Source organism: Thalia democratica, chromosome 4 (genome assembly GCF_965202585.1).
Source record: "Thalia democratica chromosome 4, ktThaDemo2.hap1.1, whole genome shotgun sequence".
Taxonomy (NCBI): domain Eukaryota; kingdom Metazoa; phylum Chordata; class Thaliacea; order Salpida; family Salpidae; genus Thalia; species Thalia democratica.
The window spans coordinates 22418675-22432440 of NC_139168.1; positions in this window are offsets into that span (position 1 = coordinate 22418675).

The window sequence follows — 13766 nt, forward strand, 5'->3', positions numbered from 1 at the left end:
TTATAAACTAATGAGTAACACTTAAATTCAGAAATTAAAAAGAAGCAACGGTTCAAGAACATATTAAAACATAGATTAGTTTTAGATGAGTCAGTGTACTTTAAAATTGTACTGTAAGTTTACAGCAATAGTTATTTTTTATATTTTTACTGGGCTGTACAGTAGAAACTAAAGTTGTAAAAGATTGAGATATATCTTTAATTTTTTCCTGACAAAAGTTTTATCCCGGCAGTAGTTTTAGTAAAAGGATTTAAATTAATTAAGCTTGAAGGTTTTTAATTTCTCTAACTTTAATTAGAAAAATAGTTGAAAGAGGTTATTTTATTTTTAGAAGTTTTCAGTTAAATAAATACTTATTTATGTACAATTTTTTCTTTGTTATTGTTTATAAATTTTTAGAAGTTTAAATGCATCAGAAAATAAAACTGTAGATAGTCTTAGTTTGTCATAAAAATTTTTCTTCCTAATTTTGTCTGAACAATAATTTTTTTTATATGTTTAAATATGTTTTTCAACTCATTATTATTCTTAATTTTTTTAATTTAAAAGGACACATAAACAAAGTGAAAACTGGATGATAAAAAAGTTAGGTTGATTAAAAAATTTTTAAATAGTGTAAATAGTCTGTAAAATTATTACATTAAAAAATCTTGAAACTTTTTCATGAAAATAAATGAACTAGTAGCTTGTAATATGTTTAGTATTGAAACAGTGAAATTACTACATATCAAATGTAATACAATTTACTAGAAGTAAATCTTTACACCTTTTAAGTAAATTTTAGATAAATTCAATCAGTTTTAGTGATTCAGATTCGTTTATTTTTCAAAAAGTTGTGAATGTTTATTTTTCAGTCTTTATGGTTAATAACATAAGTTTTTAGGTTTTTGTAAACAAAAATAAAACAATAAATATTCTAAACTCGCTAATGCTATCGTTTCTTTTATTTAACATTTTTTAAGAGACAACTTTTTAGGTTATCTTCCTTCTTGTAGCTTACTTTAACTTGAGTATTAGTTTTCGAAGTTCTTCAGACAAAAAAAAGCGATGAACACTTTAAATTTTTTATTTAATTTCAAACTAAGTACATTTATTTTTTATCAGAATAGTAGTAGACAACACAAATGTAAGAAGAGTAATTGTATAAAGTTTTAAATACAAAAGTCTTCCTTTTAAGTTCGGACTTTAAAATGTTCGATAAAAAAAAAGCATTTAGTTTTTTTTTATAAAATGGCTTAATTCAAAATGAAAAGTAATAAAAGTTTGCCTCTAAGTATTTTTCATGACGTATTTACTAAGTTTTTAGTTTTAGAAAGCAAAATAATATAAGCAAAAATTTAAGCTGATCCAGTTAAGATTTACAAAAAGTTAGTTTTGGATAATTTAATTTTTTTGAAGCTTATCAACAACAATAAGTGTTTGCCCCACCTAAAAAGCAACCTTCAGAAGTTGTTATTTTAATTTTTAAACTTGTTTTTGAACATCACTTTATAGAAATTTTGAATATGCAAAACTATAAATGATACTGAATTAAATAAATCTGTTTTTTTTTTGTTTTAATGTGCAAGTTTAATTCAAAGCATTTTAATTTTTTCTATTTAAGTATGTGACCTTTAGATGTAAATGCTTAGTTTTTTTTTTTGTTTTTGAATTTACCTGCATACATACTAACATTTATTTTGTTTTTTTTTTATTAAAATAAATTTCTATGAAAAACATTAAATTTTTATTAATTATCAGAAAGTAACAAAGTTGTTTTTAAAGTTATATTCGAAATTTTAAACTAATTGTTTTATGAATAACAAACGCGGGTTCAACGGTAAGTGTTAACTGAAAATAAAAATATTTTACAAAACATAGATTTTGTAACTATATTTACAATTTATGTTTAAAGTTAATTCACAAATTTCAGTTTTTAAACGTAAAGTTTTAATTAAATACTAAATATGTATACAATATATTTTTATTTTTTTATTAATAAATTAGTTTATTGTGTGCGATAAAATTGGTTCTAAATAAATTATTATATAAAGAGCACAGTTTTTCAAATATCTTTCTTAATTTAATATTTTAACTCAAATTTATCAACAGAAAAACATGGTTTATTGGAGAATAGAAAATATAATTTTTTAGAGCCTAAAAAATGATAAAAAGTTAAAATTAAGTAAAAACTTTGATTTTAGACATTCTAAAACATTTAGTTGAGATTAAATGCACGCTGTTTTTCGTTTTATTACTAATTATTAATTCTTTGTATTTTGAAAAAATTTTGTTTAAATAGAAAGTTACAAAAAACTTCAAGTACAATGTGAAAAAAGAATACAAAACAATGTTTTAATTATTTCTCGCATGCGGCCAAAATATACTTTAAGTTTAATTAGAATAAGGTTGGGTTAGTCTTGTAAAAAAAAATATTTTCCTTTAGAATATTTATAGATGTTAGATGCCCATATAAAATTTTGGTGTTAGATACCCATGTTTTGCCTTTCGCTTTTTTTTAGAGATTATTTCTTATCTGTTTTGTCTGCAATGCAAACTACAATTGCAACTAAATCAAGTTTTGGAAAATGATTTTGTTCTATTTAGTATTTTCATTTTACTTTTAAATCTGTATTATTTTCTTTTAAGTCCTTGATTAAAATCGCTAATTCTATTCTATTTTATTTTGTTTATGTTGTTTATTGAAGATTTATGGCTTCTATTATTCAGGCTTAGAAGTTTTGACCCGACGTTATGTATTTGTACCGTTTTATATTCATGTTAGAAATTAGGTATTGATTGTTAGAAAAGCAGGGTTCCTTACGGCAATTGCAACGTTTCTCTATTGTATTATTTCTCTCGTTTTTATAGGTTGACATAAACAAAATAAAATGAAAAAAAAATCCAATACATAAGGTCGGGTCAACAGGAAAAACTACTTATCTGAAATATCGGAGCAATAAACCTTCATAAAACAAAAAAAAAAGATTAAAATTAGCGTCTAAATAATTTTAATTTAAATCTAAAATCATGTTGGAAATTAGGTATTGGTTGTTTAATGGGAATAGTTTTAGAAGCAAACTTGTAGCACATGATGATAAATAAAAACAAAATAAACAATAGAACAGATAAACTTTGCAATTACCACAAGTAACCCAGCACTTCAACAACCAATACCTAATTTCAAAATAATTTTAGACAGACATTTAAAACTAGGCATATGTAATAGACAAAGTACACATTCTGTTTTGCATTCTTTATATCAAAGTTTGTTATAATCTTTAAACAATCAGCAAAGCTGTTCGATTATTTTTCATCGGTAACACTGTTAGCGGTTGAAGTGTAGGCGAACATAAAACGTTTCTTTTTCATTATTTATTTAACAAACTCAACATTACTAATCAAACGATTTTTCAGATTATAATTAAAATGACGGTGCGTGAAATAGAAAGTTTCAAACTGCTGGAGGAACACGAAGAAAGCGGAGTGAAGCTACTCGTGAGTTCAAACAGAAAGATCCGTGACGAAAACTTGTCACTTTGCGACTTTCAGCAAGGATTGGTGGGCAACTGCGGGCTGATAAGCGCGTTGGCGGCTCTTTTAAAGCGGCCCGAGTTTTCAAAAGAAATTACTCCGGTCATTGACGATTGCGACGGGTTCACCAAACTCCGCTTCAAAATGTTTTTCGAGGGCGAACCGGTCCGGGTGACGATAGACGGCGCGCTGCCGTTCGACGAAAACAACCGGCTCGTTTATTCCCGCTCGGCTCGAAGCGACCACTTGTGTTTGTGTTCGTTTTTCGAAAAAGCCTTCGTCAAGCAGGCTTGCCACGGCTTTTACAGGCACTCTCAATCGACAGATGCGTTTTTTGCCTTTTCGTGTTTCAGCGACAAAATGACCAACTACCGTGTTTACGACGCCGACGAACCGAAACAAACCTTCATGGATCACATAGCGTACGAAGTTGACAACGAAAGCTCAGTCACTCTCAGCATCATACCGCACATGTTTGACGACGAACCCTTGAGCGATGACAGCAACGGACACGTGTACGTTGTTATTGGCTACGATGGCGGGCGAAAAGCTGTAAAGCTCTACAACCCGAGCTGCGCCCCACAATCTTGTGTTTCAAGTGAAAACCTACCACAATCGCTGACGGCAAGTGCGGACCCAGGCAAAGGTGAGCTGTGGATTTCATTGGACAAAATTGAACATCGCGAGCTGGCTGTTACCTCGTTGTACTCCGGCAGCATGTACAAGTCGTTGTTTCAGGTCAAACGAAAGTTGAAACCGTCGCACTTTGACGAGGAAAACTTTATGCGCTTGCCACTTTGCAAGGCTGTCGTGAGAAAAACATCGACGTTCATGATAAACTTGTTCTCCTACTCACACGAGTTCGATTGGTGTGATGTTAAAGTAGAGACTGGTGACGGAAAAACTGTTGAACTGGATTGCCAATTGCCTCTCAACTTGGAGACTTCGTACGGTCCGTATACCTGCCGTGGAGAAGTCGCAACTCAGTACAATCAAAAGTTCGAGCTCCAACCAGACACCTACTTTTTTTCCTTGGAGCTGCAGCCGATATGTGAAAGTGTATTAGACAAAGAAGTGAACTTTCTTATTAAAATAGGTTCTGTTGAAGAATGCACATTTGAAAAGTTAAAATGTAAAATATGAGTGCTTTAAAGAATTTTTTTATATTATTAAATTCATAAATAAACTTAAACTGCGTTGCTATAAAAACTTCAAACAATATATTAAACTGTTTATTTTTACACTATTTATTTGTTTTAAAACATCAAAATTAGCAGCATATGAAGACAAAATAAGTCACAATTATTGAATTGTAATAAAAAATAGCTGGTTGTCCAGTAAAAATCATTCGTAAGACAAAAGCTCTTTAAAAGTTTCTATTTTAAAGGATGAGTACTTAAAATGTAAACAATAAGATACAATGTCTTTTTACTGAGGCTGATTTGCTATAAAAAATGTCCAAGTTTTACTAAGTACACTTATGATTTTTAATTTATTAAAACTTTAAACTAAATTATAAGTAAAAAATATTTAGATTGATGAAGCTAGGTGTAGTATTAATATTAGACAGGCAGAGTTTAGGTGCTTAACTATTTTTAGTTTTTTTGCTCATTTTAGTAAACTAATTCTATTATCATCAAAAATTTTAAGTGTTTAAATAGTCTTAAAAACATTACTAGTAATAACTAACAAAAAGAATACGTTTAACAGATCATAAGACATAAAAATTTATTAAAATAAATGAAGAATAATATTACTACTTAATAAATAATGCATTTAGTTAACCAGTGTAAACTTTACCTTGCCAATAATTTGATCGAATAAACATACTTTTATGCTTTCATGCTACTATGGCGCACTAAAGCAAACTTTGAAATATACACTAGCTACTCTGAGATTTAAAGTGAAACAACTTATCAGGTTCAAGTTACATGTGACTTAAAACATACACCACATACAGTAACAAGTTCATGTAGTTGTTTCGTCAAAAAGAATTTGGTTAAGCTAAATAAAAAATCTTGGTCAGCAAATGAGTTTTTTTTTTACATCTTGCTCGACGGGTAGAATTTTTTCCTTTTCAATGTCAATGTTTTTCGTAAATGTTTATATTTCAAAACAGCTTAAAGTTTCTAAGGCATATACAACGATATTTAATATACACTTTTTTTGTGTTTATCTCTAAATTTATTTGCCTATAATTCAAATTTGTTGAGCTAAGCTAGATAAAAATTATAAAGTATAAATTTTGAAATAAAACTTATTTTATGTTTTTAAGTTTTTTTCTCAACTTTACTTTCTATCATGTTTTAAAGTAAAAAAAGTGTATATAAAAATATTAGTAGTGAGATGTAGAAACTAACTATGATTAACTACCTATGTGAACGGAAAAATAGTTCTACATTGCTTACAAAAAATCTTCGTAATGTACTGTCAAAGTATTAAGTTATAATACTGTATGAATTAGAGTGCTAAATGTATAAGAGCTTTATTTTTAAAGTATTTCTTATTCAACTATTGTTACTTTAGCTGACACTATTATAAAAAGAATCTTCAGAGCTTTTAAAGTAACAATAAAAAAACCATTAAGCACACAAATGTGTATAGTAAGATCAAGTAATGAGAAAATAATTAATTAGTAATTAATTAGTCATCGTAATTACGTGCTTAAGTAAACAAGGGAAATCTTAGTTATCAAGCTCTATTATTATATAATTGAAAACTAAAATTTGTATAGAAATTTACATTTAAATTTAGAAGTTCAGAAATTTTGGAGATAAATACTCGTATTTTATGTTTAGAACATTAAAAGAGCATGAGTTTTCAAGTTTAAGTTTGGCGTTAACTTTTTATAAACATTAACTTTGTTTTTAATACTTTTAAAAGCAGTTTAGCTGTACTAAGATTCAACTTAATCGTAGCTTAAACATACAAAATGAAATAAAAATAGCGAAAAGAATGAAGTTGTATTGTAACTGTCATCATTATTACAACGATAAATAGTAGGGTTTTGATATGGTTAAGTCTGCTCTTAAATAACAAAATTTATAACGGCTATTTTAAGTATTACAAACATTCAAATGGGACGCTGGCTTAATTTAATATACTAGTACTAACTATAGAAATTATTTTATCAAACTGGTTATTAGTGCAGGTGATTTTATATAAAAGATTATTAAACACACTGTGAAATAGTGATACAAACAAACTACAATAAAAGTGTCACTAACGACTACTAAAATCAGCCCAGTAGGCACGTTGACTAAAATACTAAATATATTACTGACACCTGGACAGAAATTAGACTCGATAATAAAACTTATATCCACAGCCCTTCTCGATTGTTCTTCATACGCTTCACAGTATCCTACCGTCGACGCGTCGTTGTTCTACCCGCGTCTCGCGTCTGCCCTACAAATTTTAAACTTTTTCTCTCAGGTGTACTTTTCACTTCTTTTTCTCATTTTCTGTTTCTAATTGAGTTTTCAATACGAATTATGACGTCACATAAACAATTAAATTCTTTAACTCTTTTATGATGATTTAATTTAATTAAAGGATACGGTAAGAGAAGAGACAGTTTTGTTGCACAAAGAAATTAAACAATCAATTTTTTGTACAAAAAAGGTAAGTAGGCGTGTAATTGACAATCCACAAAATTAATTGCATGAATATTTTTTATCCCTATCTGTATAGTGTTTTAAAAATTGTGCACTCTTTATTAGTTGTTTGAAAACTATTTAATTTAGTAATATAGTAATACTTTTTAAGGGGACGGGTCAAAAGTGCACGAAGAAAAATTTGCACGGAGGGTCAATTTTGCATGAGTAAAAAAACAAAAAACGAATTATAAAAAATTACAAAAAAAAAATATAAAAAAATATATTAGTAAAAAAAAGCAAGGAGAAAAAAAAGTTATTCTAGACCAAGGGTAAAGGTTAGGGATAAAAGTTATAGTATATATAAAATTGAATTTAATAAAAGTTAATATTAAAAAAAAAAAAACTAGAAAAATAAATAGAAACAAATTAATTTTAAAAACATCTACCGACCGAGGTTAAGGGTTAGTGGTAACAGTGATAGTAAAAGTTAAAACAAAAAAAAAATAACAAAAACTGTTTGAAAACTAAAAAAAAATTTCAATCTGTGCGAAAATGTCTTCGATCAAACTTGTCCTGTCGTGCAAATGTTGTTTTCTTTACTTTTATTATTTGTTTTACATATGCAATGAGATATACAAACTTGAAAAATTATACATATACAATCTTAACACAGAGGTTTTATGAAAAAACTCTAAGTTTAGTATTCTAAATCCGCTTTTAATTTTTCAGTAAATTACGTTAAAACTGTATTTTGAAATACAATTCATAAAAACTTTTATATCAGACGTCGCCCAAAGCAGTTTTAAACTAAAGACAAATTTTATCTTAAAATGTAGAATATTAATCATAATGAAAGTTTTGAAACTAGAGAAAACGCAACAAAATGAAACGAGCGTGAACTTGGCTTGAATGGCTTTTTTTGTAATTTTATTATTAATCAAACTATAAAACCAATTATTTTCAAAATATTAAATGCTAACTTGGAACTTTTTTCATTCTAAAGAACGTTCTTTTGCTTTTCTTTTTACCATAATTTCTATCGAATTGGGGTTTTACTTTTGTGGTGGGCCCCCTTTAAAAAAATTGATTTTTTTTTATTTTTTTAATTTTACAAGTTTTTCTCCAAAAATATTTTTTTTTTGAATTTTATTTTATACATACAAATTAAACTAAGTTTAAACTTGTAATTATTTTTTAGTTTCAATTTTTTTTCATACCATAAGCCTAAATTTATTTTTTAGAAAAATTCCAATTTAGCACGATTTTTGATTTTTAGGTTTGCATACTTTTATGCAGAATTTATTTTCTCAATTTTTTTTAATTTCTAACAGACTTGTATAGTTAAGTTTCATGAAGTAATTATATTTTTTTCCAATTAGTTTTTTTTTGGAATATATGAAGCAAACAAGTTTTACCTAAGTTCAAAGCAAAGCTTTTTGAGGGATTTCTTGCTCAAGTGCTAAGAGTTTAGGTAAAACTTGTATAAGTCATATAATAAAAATACAATAATTAATTGGGAAAAAAATATAATTACATCATTAAACTTAACTATATAAGTCTGTTAATAATGTAAATTGCTATAAAAAAACTAGTTTTGCATAAAAGTCTGTTAACCTAAAAATCAAAAATAGAGCAAAATTGGAATTTTTCTGAAAAATATATTTAGGCTTATGGTATAAAAAAAAATTACAAGTTTAAACTTACTTTAGATAGTATGTTGAAAAAAAAAAACTGAAAATAAAGTTATTATTTTCGGAGAAAAACTTGTAAAATTAAGAAAATAGAAAAAAACTCAAATTTTTAAAGGGCCCCACTACTAAAGTCAAACCCCAATTGATGGAAATTATTGTGAAAAGCAAAGCAAAAGAACGTTCTTTAGAATAAAAAAAAAGTTCCAAGTTAGCATTAAAGAATTTGAAAATAATTGGTTTTAAAGTTTGGTTAAAAAATAAAATTACAAAAAAAGCCATTCAAGCCAAGGTCACGACCTCAAAAATAAAATCTTTTTTTTTTTGTTTGTGTATTTAATTATTTTTTTGAAACATATCAAACTTTAAGATGTATTATATTGTTTATCTTTTACAGTATTAAAGTTTCTTTTACTTAAATAATAAACTTAATTTTACATACTTATTAGTATAAAGATTAATGCTTAACATTTCTTTAAAAATGTGGGATTATTTATACAAAGTTTATAATTATTTCTTAATTTTTGAAACAATACAAATCATATATACTTTTTTGAAAATAAAATTGTATTATGAGTTATGAATACTTTAATTTTTGTTTATGACCAGTAAAATAGTTGACAATAAAACTATTTGTATTTATGTTTGTCTAAGAAGTTAAATTTCAAGCGTAAACTAAGTGAACAAAAGTTATAAATGCTATTAATTATTAATTTATTTAAGCTTTAAATTAAAAAGAACAAAAAACATAATTATTAAAAGGAGCACCTTTTTTAATACCAATTTAAAACTTTCTATTTATTTTTAAATGCACAAAAAATGTAAATCAAAAAAACTCAATATTGACTATAATGACAAACTAATTATAGATATTTAAATTAAATTTGCTTAAATGATAGTTTAAACTTAAACTCTATTAATAAAATTAAATAAAAAAACGGACTAATGACACAAATAAGAAAATTCAAGTATCCTTAAAAAAGTTTTGATCAGTTTATTATTAAATAGTCAATTACGAATATGTTCATTTGTATACAACAAAGTCAAAAAAGTATTTGTAGTTAGCTAATAATCAATCTTCTTTCATTAATTAAAATTACATACTAGTATTCATCTGATTAGCTAAGAAGCTTATAAGTGTTGACTTTTAGCTTTGAATTGTAAGTAACAAGTAAAACATTAAAAAAATTTAGGTTATAAATTTTTTAATTTACCACTATTTTTTTAGGTGTTTTAAACAATAAAAATGTTTAACTTATCATTGTTAAAAACAAATAATCAAAATTAAATCTAAACATGTGATAAATAATAAAAAAAACATTATTGTATATTAAGTTAAAAAAAGACATACTAAATCTGTTGAAATAAACTAGAGAAGTGAAAATAAAATTACTAAACTAAAATAAATATATAACAAAAGTTTTTATATAACATTTAGTACATTAATTAAAACATAATATGAAAAACTCTACAAGATTGACTAAGAGGAGAAAGAAAAGGGCAGAAGTCATTGACCAGGAGTTAGAAAAACGAAACGAATAAACAAGAAGAAAATTAGAAGGCCAAGAGAGGCAGCAGGATCGTGACGGAAGGCAGCAGGATCGTGACGGAAGGCCGCAGGGTCGTGACGGAAGGCAGCAGGATCGTGACGGAAGGCAGCAGGGTCGTGACGGAAGGCAGCAGGATCGTGACGGAAGGCAGCAGGGTCGTGACGGAAGGCAGCAGGATCGTGACGGAAGGCTACAGGGTCGTGACGGAAGGCAGCAGGATCGTGACGGAAGGCAGCAGGGTCGTGACGGAAGGCAGCAGGGTCGTGACGGAAGGCAGCAGGGTCGTGACGGAAGGCAGCAGGATCGTGACGGAAGGCAGCAGGATCGTGACGGGAGGCAGCAGGATCGTGACGGGAGGCAGCAGGATCGTGACGGGAGGCAGCAGGATCGTGACAGAAGGCCGCAGGAACGTGGCGGGTCAAACTAGATGTTTATAAGAGAAGCAGAAAGATCGTTGCAATTATTAGATTTTTTTTATTTATTTTAGACTGATTAAACTATTTGATACTTGTACCTTGAGTCTTCTTTTAATTTAAATTTTTTAGCTATCTTATACAATATATAAGTTTGAGTTATGACTTCATACCTAAGAAACGCGTACTTAAGCGGCATATTAAAAAAAAGTGAGCCCCCTTTGAAAAATGTCTATACACGCCCCTGGTAGAAACATCAGCTAAAGTAAACAAACAATAGAGGAATTACAACTATTTTGCTGCTAAACTTAAAGTGCAATCGTTTTAATTATGACTGTTTTGTTTTATTGAATTTAAATTTTTCTTAATCAATACTTTTGCTTATTTATTAAATTATACATTTCTAACAAATAGAATTTAGCCTTAACTTTTAAAGTATGCGTATTTATTCTAAACTGCACGTTGACTTTCAATATAGTTTAAATGTTATAATAAATGTTTGAAAAATATTATCATCTCTATGTGCTACTATGTGAGTACTATGTGCTTTTAAAAAATTTTAAATAACATATAACAAACAATTTTTTGATATAAATTTAAATTAAGTTGTTATAAGTTATGAGTTTTGTTTTTAGTTTTATAAAATTATTTTTTATTTCGGTTAGAACGCTTTTAATGCTTTTGATTTTTATGATAAAAAAAAAAGTTAGAAAATGTAGAGTTTTTGCATAAGGTTTCAACTAAAAACTAAAAGAAAAATTTATTTATCTTAAAAAGACTTTTAATAATTTGAAATATAAAGTGTTTATAATATGTTTACCTTTTTTTGAGTTATTAATCGATTTATGTAGATAATCTAGATTTACTTAAATTAAAAATTATTACTTTTTATTGTTGTAAACTAAGAAAAAATACATTTTTTTGAACAATCTTTTAAAAGTTTTATTCAGTTTGACTAGTAAAAATAAGTTAAATGCTTAAAACAACAACGTATACTTAAATACTCAACTTATCAACTATAACTGCATTTTATATTTGTTTTTGACAAAATAAATAGATAACTTTGAAAATTTAAAACTAGCTTTTACAATTATTTTTTATTTATAAGTTAGTTAGTCTTTAGTTTCTGTGTCTGTAAACTAAACAAGTTGCTTTATTTGAAATTAAGATAAAATAATAAAATTATCAATGACCGCTAAATCATTAACTAAATTTGATGTTTTGAACATTTTTATTGTATTTAATCCTGAAAGTCCTATAAATTATCTTGTTTTCAAAATTTTTCTTGCTTTTAACAAATTGTTTAAAAAATTATATATACCATCAAATTTACTAGATAAAATAGATTTCAGGTAGATAAAAGTTGTTTAGTTTTAAACTAAACTAACAAAGTTTAATCAAGTAACAATAAATTAAATTATTTAATTTTTACCAGAAGCAACTTTGTGTGAATTTTTTAGATAAATTGAGATTGTATTTACAACATATTAACGTTTATTGTCTTAAGATTATATTTTAAAAAGCAAAACATTTTTATATTTAGTTTGTTTTTTTGGTTGTGAGATTTTTCATGTCAAATATTTCTTTATATTTTGTCAAATTTTTTAATTAAATAGTAAAAACTAAAAATTATAATGATCTATAGATTTTGTTATTCCGCAGTTAATTTGTCTGAAAATTATCAAACTATTGTTAAAAAATGTTTTTTTTAATGAAATTGTCATGTGTTAGTATAATTACCTTATGTCATTTACAATATTTTCCCGCAAATTGCTTAAGTAAACTATTAATTGAAGAAATTTATTGATTTTTTTCTGTATATTTCAAATTTTTTGTAACGCAAGACTGTATAAAAAAATTTATGTATTCAACAACTTTTAATAAAAACAGAAACTATTAACTTTGCAACTTTAATTTATTTAGTTTTGTACTTTATATTTATTTTATTAAAGTTTTTTATTGTTTTTAAGTTCACATTATCACTTGTTTTGATTTTTTGAAAACAATATACAAATACCTCTTTTTCAAGAGGAGAATTTATGTACTTAATTCTTTCAAAACTTATCAGTAAACTAAGTTTCGGTTAAAAACTTCGTCAGTATACACATTAAAATCTAAAACAAACATGGAAAACATTATGTAAACAAAAACTAAATATTAAGTAAAAGCAAATATTTACTTAAAACACAAAACAAATCGAATCTAAACCTCAAGGTTAAATGTAAGATAAAATATAGTTAAGTTTCTCTTTGTAATTAATCTTCAAAATGATTAAATAAAAATAAAAATCTAGATTTGCTTTTGCTTAATAGTTTTTGTTTAGATACTATTTCCTTGTTTGTTTTAAACATATCTTTCATATCTTAATGTAAGTACTGACGAGGTCTTTGACCGAAACCTAGTTAACTGATTAAAGTTTAAAAAGAATAAATTATACTTTTAAGTTAACTTTTTAAGACTTTAACTTAATTTTTAATTTTTAGCTTAATATTATTATAACCTGACGAGCGAAGGTGTTTCACATGAATAAATGTCTATACTTTCAAGTTTATTCTAAACAAATCAAAGAGACGAAATAACTTACAACTTCTTAACCAATAAAATTAAGTTATATAAATGATTTTAATCTATTATACAATAAAATTTATGCATTTATTATAGTTTAATTTTATGAATTTAAAATCTATACACACTTCCACTATTGAACCAGCATCCTTTAAATGCAATACTTTGTGGTACTTTTTGTAAACTTGAAAAACTTAAAAGAGGTATATACTTTTAAGAGCTAACACATATATTGTTTAATATTTTGTTTTAAAAAATTGTTGAAGCATTTAAAGTAGGCATACGTTGTACTTTGACCTATTCGATATTTTTTGCTTTAAAGCAGGGTTTCCCAAACTCTATTTTCCACAAGGTCTCCTTTAAAGAAATAAAATAACAAAGCTTTGGCCCCCTCCGACAAGATTTCGCAATAAACTACCATTCAGTATGCCTAAGAAC